Here is a 10,533-nt window from a genome sequence, read left to right as displayed (position 1 = left end):
GTTCACGGGCCCTGGGAAATGGGGTTCCTGGGTGTTTTAGGAAGGAGTTGGTTCTGCTAGAGCAGAGAGAGGGAGTGGAGACTCTGGGAGAAGGGACAGAAGGCTGGCAGGCTTTGTGGGTCCTCATGATCATGTGCTGGTCCTGAGTCTGCTGGGACACCAGGATGGGGCAGGTGAATAGATCCACTCACCACCACCTACACCATCCATCCTCTCACAGGCCTATAACTCAGTTGGCCAGCGTGGGTCCGTGAGTTCACTGCTTTGAGTCTCATGAGCTAAAATACCAGAACTGACCAGCTGGGCTCCTACAGGGAAGTGCTAGGAAATTTCACTTCTAAGTCTTCTGGTCATTAGCAGAGTGCGGTTCCCTGGGGTTGGGGCTGAGACCCTGTATCCTTACCATCTGTCCACTGGAGTCACCCTGGGGCATCTCTCTGGTCCTTGCTGATGGCCTCTGCCTCTCAGAGTTGACAGAAGCATGTGAAACTCTTTATTCTTGGAATGTCTCCCACTTACCCTCTGCTTCCAAACTGAGAAAGTTCCTCGCTCATAAGTTCTTATGAGATTTGATTAGCCCCACCCAGTCAATCCAGAACATTTCCTTTTCTTAAAATTATCCTAAGTACATTGGGAAAGCCTCTTTTCTGTCTTTATTAATGTGCCAATGACTGGATTCTATTCTCTACTGTCTATGTTGATAGTAGAGAAACTTAGTGATACTAAATTTCCCTTTCTGGGCTCTTTAGTTACTCATGTATGAAAGCCATGGATCACTTTTCAGAAAAAGGTTATTGAACGGCAGGAAATGGCACATGTAGGTAATAAAGGAAGATAGGCATGTTGAAGTATAGTTCTAAAAGCAAGTGTCATCCAGAAACCATAGGCGACCTAACAGAAACACCAGTGCCAGGTGTGGGATGCCACCCTATGGGGTGTTGGTCACAGTGGTAGTCCTAGAGGCTTCCAAAATAATACAAGCTATTGCCACTGCTGTTGGTTACCCACCAGAACTAAATGGTAAGACTCTGTTGTTGAAGATACCATACACTGTGGTCACAGGATACAGAGAAATCAAGCTGGAACTGACCTGGAATTATCCTCTATGATGACTGACTTTCATAGTGATAGAAGGAGCTATGAAGGTTGCTGGGGGAGAAAAGTCATCAACGGTCTTACCCAGCTTTGAACTTGTGAGCTACAGTAATGACCAGCCTGGCAGGAGGTGCCCATTGGTGCAATAGTGTCATGAATGTTACGGGGGTAACTGCTTTCTGCTTGACTTTAAGGCCCTTTCCATAGGAGGGAACACATGCTGGGTACCGCATACCTGACCAAGAACCTGTGAGTGGGGAGGGCATGGCCTCCAGGAAGAAACCTCTACTGTTGTGCTAGATAGACATGTTACGGAGTTCGTGATCACTGGGAAAAGACCACTCAGACTCAAAAAGTTCTGAATCGGCCTAATTTATTTAGCTTACCAGACACTGCACTCTCTGAACCAATTTAGAGAATGCATCACTTGCTCAGAGGAAAGTGAAGCTTTTAAAGGCAAAGTCCATATCCTATCAGTTGGTACAAGATTTACTGAAAAACAAGCAGTCACCTGTTTGTTCCTGTAGATGGGCAAGCAAGCAGTTACAGAAGTCAGATTAGTCTCAGTTGGAGCATCCAGGATTATATGGGTGTGCTCCTCTGGGCTCTGCTCTTCCCAGGCCAGGGTAGGGTCTGGGACGGCTCATCAACATGGCAGTTCTTATATAAAATGGAGGCGCTCAGGCTCTCACAGACATGGCATCAAACTGCCTTCTAAACACCCATAGATTAGTGCAGCTCTCATCCTCATCAGAGAAACTTCCTTTTGGAGTGGGCGTCATTCAATACAGAGACTCAAAATTGGTTAACGTGCAGAAACTTTTGATTGTGGAGTGCTCGGCCCTAAACAGGACATCTACATCATAGCTCCCTACCCCATGGCTCTGGGAGCATCATGAGAAAGGGGCCAGAAAGATCTTAAGAGCCAGAGGATAGGGAGGACTGCTTCAAAACAGTGACCTCTAGGTATGACTCGGTTGGTACACTCATGAACATATAGCAGCTGTGGTCACCTGTACAAGACCTGCACAATGTTGGGCCTGTGAACATTTCATCATGAGGTTGTACCCTCCCTGAGGAACTGCTGGCAGTTAAGGGTGGCTGCGGGGAGAGGGGTTGTTCTCGTCAGTGGTGTAACCACTGATACATTGCCCAATGTTCCGGTAAATTACCTCCCGCCCATGCTCACAAATACAGCCCTGTCTAAACTCAGTGGGTCACACACAAAACAAAGATGTGGAGCTAGGAAGGGAACTGTTGAGAAAAATAAGGATTTCAGTGGGGGAAGGAGGGAGGGGGAGAGAGGGTAAGAAGTTAAGAAAAGAACTAAAATTCCTTTTGTACGTGTATGAAAACTGAGAGAACATTGAAGTTTTAGAAGTTTTTCAAAAAGCAAATGTCAGGGCAACATATGTCCTCTGTCATAACCACAGCCACATCAGAGCCTGGGGAGGGGTTCAAGTCACTTCAGCAAGATTATAGCAAAGGGGAATATGAATACGATGTGGACAGTACATGGTGTGAGGTGACCTGTGACCGTTACTGTGCGCAGGATGGCTAGCATGTCCTGTGACTGTTACACATTTCAGTTAGCTACCATTGGGAAGAAAAGTGTGCATTCATGTGTGTGTGTCTGAGTTTTCCCACTTGGGTCCCTGGAGCAAGCTGAGAGCCCCTGCCTTCATGGTGGGTCCCTTAAATCCCTTCTCGCTTCCTTCCTTCCTGCCCCTTGCCTCCTCTAGGAAGGCCGGGGCTGGCTCATCAGCCACAGACTCTGTCCTCCCTGGACATGTCTAACAACTTACAGAGTTTTGCAATGCCCTGGTGTGTGTCTCCTCTGTGCTGAAAGACATGGTCTGGGGAGGTCAGGTCTTTGAAGGTGAGTAGAACACCAGGCAGGGATCCGCTCAGGAGTGAAAGCAGTTTGAGAGGCCTGAGAGAGGCTCCTCATCCCTCCACCAGGTGTGCACAGTGAGGAACATGCAACTACCAGGAAGTGGCTCCCTACCAGAGGCGGACTCTCCTGGTACCTATGTCTCAGACTTTGGGCCCCCAGAATGGCAAAAGATCCATTTTTACAGTTTATAAGCTGCCCAGCCTAGGGCATTTTGTTGTAGCAGCCAGAGTAGACTGAGTCAACTTCTTGCTGACAGAGGGGATGGGTGTTCACATTAATTTCCTGTGCCTTGGGAGGTAAAGGGTGTCTCGTGCCTTATACAAGAAACCCAGAGTGGCTTTGTGACTCTTTCCTTCGAATCTCATCAAATGCTATTTGGACATAAATTTCAAATGGCTAAAATGTGAGGAAGGACCAGCTCGGATCTCCGGCTGTCCTCTGAGAGGGAGAGGCGGCAGGTGCAGCTGCCGAGGTTTCCCGGCTCTTTTTTGGGTGACGGTGATGAAAAGCCCCGTGTCAGAGCTGAGTTCATTAAAGAGCTTTAATAACCTGCGGTGTTACTGAGGGTAACGAAGGTGATGCTGAGCGTGGGGCGTGGGAGTGAGGCAGGAAGCTGCGGGTCACGTTGCCAGGGCAACGTGTCGGTGGACAATTGGGGGCATTCAGTCCTGCTCTGTGAATGGAGTTCTTGCCGTTAAGTCCTCTGTGGTTCTGAGACATCAGCTACGTGAGCACAGTGTTTGTTCGTGGCTATGAATTTAATACTGGAGGATGGAGGGGGGAGGGAGAGGGGAGGGAGAGGAACAAAACTGAAAGAGACAGACAGACAGACAGACAGACAGACAGACAGAGGCACTTCTAGCCCCAGAGAGACACTAGGAAAAGCCACCAGTTTTGCCGCTGGCTCTGGGCTGATTCTGTTTCTCCTCCCTCCCCTTTACTCCAAGCTGCTAGGCATTTTGCTAAAACCAATCAGAGCAAAAGCTGCCTCCAGTTCATGGTGCCCAACACTGGCCTCTTCCTTCACAGGGCTGCTACGTACAGCTGCACGGGCTGTGCCCTGCACCCGCCGCCTGGAAGAGGGTTCAAGAGTCTGCCTTGCATCAGTCTCCAGGCCTGATGAACAACCTGTGTCTACTTGGAGGAAGTGGAACCTTTGCTTGAATGTGCAAAACACCAGGTGGGCTACATACTCCCTTCCACACTTTGCATTTTGTAGCAAGGGACGTGAGCTATTTGGTATTATACTATTGCATGTGAATATACTTCTATGCGGCAGCAGCTCTCCACCCACCTCCTCACCTTTGACAGTAATGACCAAGACCTCTCAAATGAGCAGAAACACATGGTCATTCCAAGGTAGCTCTAGGATCAGTGTGGAATCTGAGTGTGTCCCTACCTCCCTTTCTTGGGGCGATGTGGTGGTGCAGGTGGTAGGAATTTCAGCTCTGCCACCCCTGTTGAAGAGGTACCTCCCCTCAGAACCTCTAGTTAACTCACCTGTACAATGGGGTGAGTGAAAAATATCCCTAATTTCATAACCAGGGTGTTTGTGAAGACTCAGACTGTGTGAAGTGTGTCTGTGTGCGTGCAGTCGTGAGACCCCAAGGCAAGTGGCCATGCATGTGTGTGTATGGGGGAGGGTGTGTATGTAGGGGTGGGTCCCTGTGTTGCAGAGTCCTGACTGTAGGGAGCCTCCCTTACACTGAGTCTGGGCAATGCCTCAGTCCCACGGGGTCCTGCCCAGACCCACAAGGAGACCTGAACTTGCTAAGCCCTGCTCCACACACTGATGGGAGCTTTGGCCTCTCCGCCTAGCCATGGCAGCCACCTTTTGAGAAAGGCAGGCACAGATTTGATCCTCCAATGGGCCGCCCTTCTGGTCTGTACACACACCTTTGGAACTCAGGATGAAGAAGGTCAGCCCAACAAGACTCCCCAGCAGACCAGGTAAGCCCAAGTTCAATGGCTACTATGCTGGTCATGTGACAGGAGTCAAGTTAACCCTCTGATCTTCACTTCCTTGTCTGTGAAGCATAGACCCTTGATACCTGAGGTAGAGAGAGGTCAAGATAAACTGAGAACACTGAATAAGGAACTTCCTTGAACAGTTTCTAGAAACAGTGGCCAAACATTAATGAGTGGGCTCTATAGTCACTGAGTCACACCCTACAGCTGTGCTGTGGACAGAGCTGGCACTTTTAGTCTCCTCTGTGGGAAAAGGGGAAGGTGGCTTCTAGACACAGAGTGACTAGGAACAACCCAGGAGGTGAAGGCGACTTGGTAAATTTTCATACAAATGTAAAACATAACCAGAGGGTGCTTTTGGGAATAATAAAAACTTATAAAGTTTTATGTGTACTTCACAGGATGAACAAAATGAAAACTGCCTGGAACACACAGCTCTGTTTGGAGGAATGTAAATGACCATACTCACACACACACACACACACACACACACACACACACACACACACGTGCATTACTTACTTTTCTTGTTGCTGTGACCAAACACCTGACCAGAAGCAACTTAAGGGAGGAAGGGTTTGTTTTGTCTCATAGTCTGAGGGGATACAGTCCATCATGGTGGTGACGTCCAGTCACACTGCATCTGAGGTCAGGAAGCAGAGCATGACAAACACTGGTACTCGGCTCACCTTCCATTTTTATGCAGTCTGGGACCCCAGCCCATGGAACGGTGCTGTCCACCAATTCGGGGTGGGTCTTTCCATCTCAGTTAACCTGAGAAATTCACAGATGCATCCAGGGGTGTGATTCCAGGTGATTCCAGATAAAGTCAAGTTGCCAATATTGATTAACCATCACAACGTAAACATAGACTTTAAGGCTGAGCCCAAGTTCAGATGAATAAGCCTCTAAGGACAGGGGGTGCCTTGTGATGTGTGTTCCTAACAGGGTTCTGGCTCATACCTGGCTCAGTATGTGCACATGCACGTAAGCTCCTGTATACACACAGAGATGCACCTCTCCAGTGAGGCTGGGAATTCATGTCCTTGAACTTGAAGTGGGAGGAGGGGAAAAGGGGGAAGGGAGGGAGGGAGAGAGAGAGAGGCAAAGAGATACAGAGAGAGGCAGAGAGAGAGAGAGAGAGAGACAGACAGACAGACAGACACAGGGAGAGGGAGAGGGATAGCTCCAGTCTAACTGCCATTCCCTGGAAAGCAAAGTGGTCCCTGTCTACAGTTGTTGGCAGTGAGCCTAAGGACTAACTGGGTATGAGGAAGGCATCAAAGAAAACTCTACTAGGTCAGCAATGTTCTGAGAGACATTCTTTCATTTTCTGGGCCTCAGGTCCCTCATTTTCAGAATGGAGATAGTTTGAGAGCTCACAACACAAGGTGGAGGGGGGATGTGAAGTGCTTTGGCCACTGAAGGATAATTTCAGCATGGTTCTGCTTAAGGAGATCTAAAATCATCAAACGTGTAGAAGCAGTGGTGGTTGTGGGAGCTGGAGGGAGGGGAACAGGGAGTGTTACTCAGGGGGTATCAAGTGTGGTTGCACAACATGAGTAAGTTTAATTGAGTTGATGCTCAGTTTGGACCTTCAGTTTGTCATCAGAATCATGAACTTTTAAAGTATTTTAAAAGGACAGATCTCATGGTGAACATTTCTCTCTGTCTCTCTCTGTCTCCCTCTCTGTCTCTCTCTCTCTGTCTCTGTCTCCAGATGACCATATGGAGACTTTTGGTAGGGACCTGACTGGGGAGGGTATCATGGGTACATGTGTACACGCTAACTATGTCCAGTGTTTCATATCTTATACTTCCAAAGATTTCTAAAGGGTATGTTGGAGATGTTGGAGAATCATAAGCACACACACACAGTGCTCAGCGCAGGCTTAGCAGGAAGTGCTCTGTAAATGATAGCTTCTACTGTCATTCTTCCATCACCATGACGATTGCCTTCTGATGAGCCAAGCATACACTAAGTGCTGGGGACCCAAGGGTGGAAGGCACAGCTCTGTCCCCAAGAGTCTAGTGGAAAGACAGAAACACAAACACTGTATAGCAAAATCACTCCCAAAGGATCAGACAGGGATGACTGGGAAACGAGGGGAAATGGCACAGCAGCATCTGCTGATGGAGCAAAAGTACCAGAGCCCGTTCCCGTATGACACAACACTGGTGAGTGTCATTCTAGAAACAGAAGACCTCAGCGCCGGAGGGTGAAGGCAGTTCCCATGGAGGTGTAGGTCAGAGTACTCAGGACACTATCTTCCAGAGGGAGCTGCTTGAGAAAGACAGGGCAGGAGGGGCCCAACACTTGACTTTTTTTCTCATTCTTCAAGGGCCTGAGGGGCCAGGATGTGGCTCCACCCGACACTGTTCCATGTCTCTCTAAAACTGTGGTTCTCACACTGTGGAGACCTTGCCAACCTCTTATTTTCCCTGGAGAGATGTGGTAGAACAGCGTCTCAGTCCCCAAGATGCATGGGTCAGAAGCTGGGGGAGGGTAGCAAGGGCCTCCACTAAGGGAAAACATGTGAGCTGGTGGTCTTATGACAGTGAGCTGCACAGTCACACAGGGCACAGGTGGAGGGGGTACATGACCCCAGGTTGTGGGGTTAATCCACATATGATCTCGGAGCAGGAGACATAAGCTGGGATCCTTGCTCAGACACCCCACCCCTATGGAAAGAAGAACGTCTAATTGCTTTAGATGGTGAGGACCTGACATTAGAGGCTACACTCCGTGGAGGGAGTCGGGCTGTATAGGGGCCCGACACACGCTCTGTGTTGCATCTCTGGCCCAGGTGTTCATGGACAATATCTACTGGACCATTTTGCCTTTGTCTCGCATCCTTCCGGGTGGTCTGGCTTACTTTAAAAGAACTTGGGGGGAGTGAGCAGAGGTGGGAAACAGCTTGTTGGAGTTGGTAAAATCCTAAGGTCTTTGTGCTCCTTCCTTGAACTTACAGCTTAAATTGGGCTGAGGGGGAAACCTCAGACTCAAGCGGGAGAAACAGAAGTGAATTAACAATAAGAGCCTTGGGCTGGGGAGGTAGCTCAGTTGATAAACCGATCGCCTTGAAGGTACACGGACCTGAGTTCCATACCCAGAACCTGCATAGAAAGGGGAGAGCATGACAGCACGCTCTTGTATTCCCAGCACTGGAGAGGCAGACAGGAAGATCCCTGGGGCTCCCTGACTATCCAGTCTTGCCTACTTGACAAATTCTAGGCCATTGAGAGACCTTGTCTCAAAACACAAGGTAGGCTGGGTGTGATGGTGCATACCTGTAAACCCAGTACTTGGGAGGCAGAGGCAGGCGGATCTCTGTGAGTTTACATAGCAAGTTCTAGGCCAGCTAGGGCTACATAGAGAGACGCTATCTAAAAACCAAACCAGAAATACAGGAAAATACAAGGTGATTGGTGCCTAGGGAACAACACCCAAGGTTGACCTCTGATGTGCACCTGCACACACACGAACACGAACACACACACACACACACACACACACACACACACAGTAAGAGTATTAATAACAGACAATGACTTCAGAGTTAAAGTATGCCAAGGGGGCATTTCAGGGCCTAACAGTATATGAGTTTCTTGGGGTTACTGTAGCAAACCTCATTGACTCCCGGGCTTAAGACAGCAGAAATTCATTCTCACAGTCATAGGATGGCGGTGAATGGGTTCTGCAAACCAGCCAGTTCCTTCCTGGGGACCCCAGTAGAATCCTTCTTACCATTTTCTGGCGATTGCCAAATATCCTTGGTGTTCTGAGGCTTGTAGGGAATCCCTATAGACCCACAGTCCTCGCCACAACATCTTACCTGCGACCCTGCTAATGTCAGGTTTTTCTTAGGACACCTATCACTAAGAAAAACACCTCCCCTGTATGACTTCATGTTTACAAATAGAGCCACACTCACAGGTACCAGGGGTTAGAACTTCGACATGCCTTTCTGTGGATACCAGTCAGTCCCCTGCACGCAACACTTGAAATGTAGTGATGTGGGTACTGGTAGCAAGCTGGTTGGGACAGGCTTGGACTGGCCTTGAAGATTCTCTGGATGTGTTTGTTTGTTCCTCAGAGGAGAGGGACTTTGCTCTGGAATAATCAACCAGACCCTTGGAGGCTATGGTGGTTAATCTCAATCAGACTGTCATCTTGACCGAATTTAGAATCACCTAGGAAGCACACGTATGGGCATGTCTATGTGGGTGTTTCCAGGAAGGTCTAACTGAGGAGAGAAGGTCCATTCTAAATATGGGTGACAGTATCCCATCGGTTAGGGTTCTGGATACAAAGGAGGAGGTGAACTGAGAACCATCAAACCTCTCCCTCTCCCTCTCCCCCTCTCTCCCTCTCTCCCTCTCCCTCTGTCTCTCTCCCTTAGTCTCTCTCTCCCCTTATGCCTCAGGCTCCCTCCAGGGAGACTATACCATCAAGGTGGGAACCAAAATAAACCCTTTCTTCCTTACCTTTGTTTTGTCAGATATTTTCACTGCAACAAGAGAAGCAACTAACAGAGAGGGCAATGCACTTCCTATTTCGCACACAAAATAGGAAAATGAAGACATGTCTTAAGTTGTCCTCCACTTTTGGAGCGATTTAGCTTTGCTGAGCTAAGGAAAGCAAAGGGGAACATCTTTCTGACTTTGCTTTCTTTACCTTAAGGCAATTTAATAAAGTGGGGGGTTAGTGGGGCTGTAAGGAGGGTGGTCTGAAAACAAATGCTCTCACCGTCTCCTGTATCTGGACAGAACGTCCTAGAAGGAAGTCATATATAGACTTAATGATGTGTTTGTTAGTATTCGAGGTCCCTGTGACTGTTTGGGAATGACTTCTTTAAAAGCATGCTTTTAGAGGGAAAAAACAATCTCATGGGTGGGAGAGAGATGAGTTAATGCTAAACTCCATACCAAGTACACCCAGAGTGACCACAATCTGCTAGGCTGCTGCTGCTGGGACCACAGCAGTGACCTCATTGCTGAAAGGATGTGATACAGACCTCAGAAGAAAGGACGGGTCAGGGCTACAGGGATACGGAGCATTGTCTACTGTTTTCCATGTCCTGGCAACTTGCACCCTGCTTGCTTATTTGCTTTCAGTGGGGTAAGTACCTTCTGTGTCTCCAACACCATCCACACCATATACCTTTAACCCTTTAGCGTGAGGTTTTCCTCAACACCAAAAATCCCATTGGGAAGCATCCAGGGCAGACTTCGCAGATGGTATCCAGGGGAACACCCACCATAACCCAGTTTTCTGAAGCATCTCCTGATATACACTCTGGGTTGTGACCCTGGTTGCCTACTCTGTCTACCACCAATGGTGTGTGCCCTCCAGACTGGCTGTCCAATAAGGTGCCTTGGTGTCAGAACTGTGCTGTAAGGCCTGGGGGTGCTGATGAATGCTCCTGTTCACCCCTCCTCTGAAGAGACCCAATCCCAATCTCTGGAACCTGTGAATATGCTGCATTCTAAAATAAGAGACTAGGGGCTGGAGAGACGGCTCAGCAGTTAAGAGCACTGACTGCTCTTGCAGAGGACCTGGGTTCGATTCC

Source organism: Nannospalax galili, unplaced genomic scaffold (genome assembly GCF_000622305.1).
Source record: "Nannospalax galili isolate Female #2095 unplaced genomic scaffold, S.galili_v1.0 scaffold192, whole genome shotgun sequence".
Classification (NCBI taxonomy): Eukaryota; Metazoa; Chordata; class Mammalia; order Rodentia; family Spalacidae; genus Nannospalax; species Nannospalax galili.
This window is presented reverse-complemented; position numbering follows the sequence as displayed.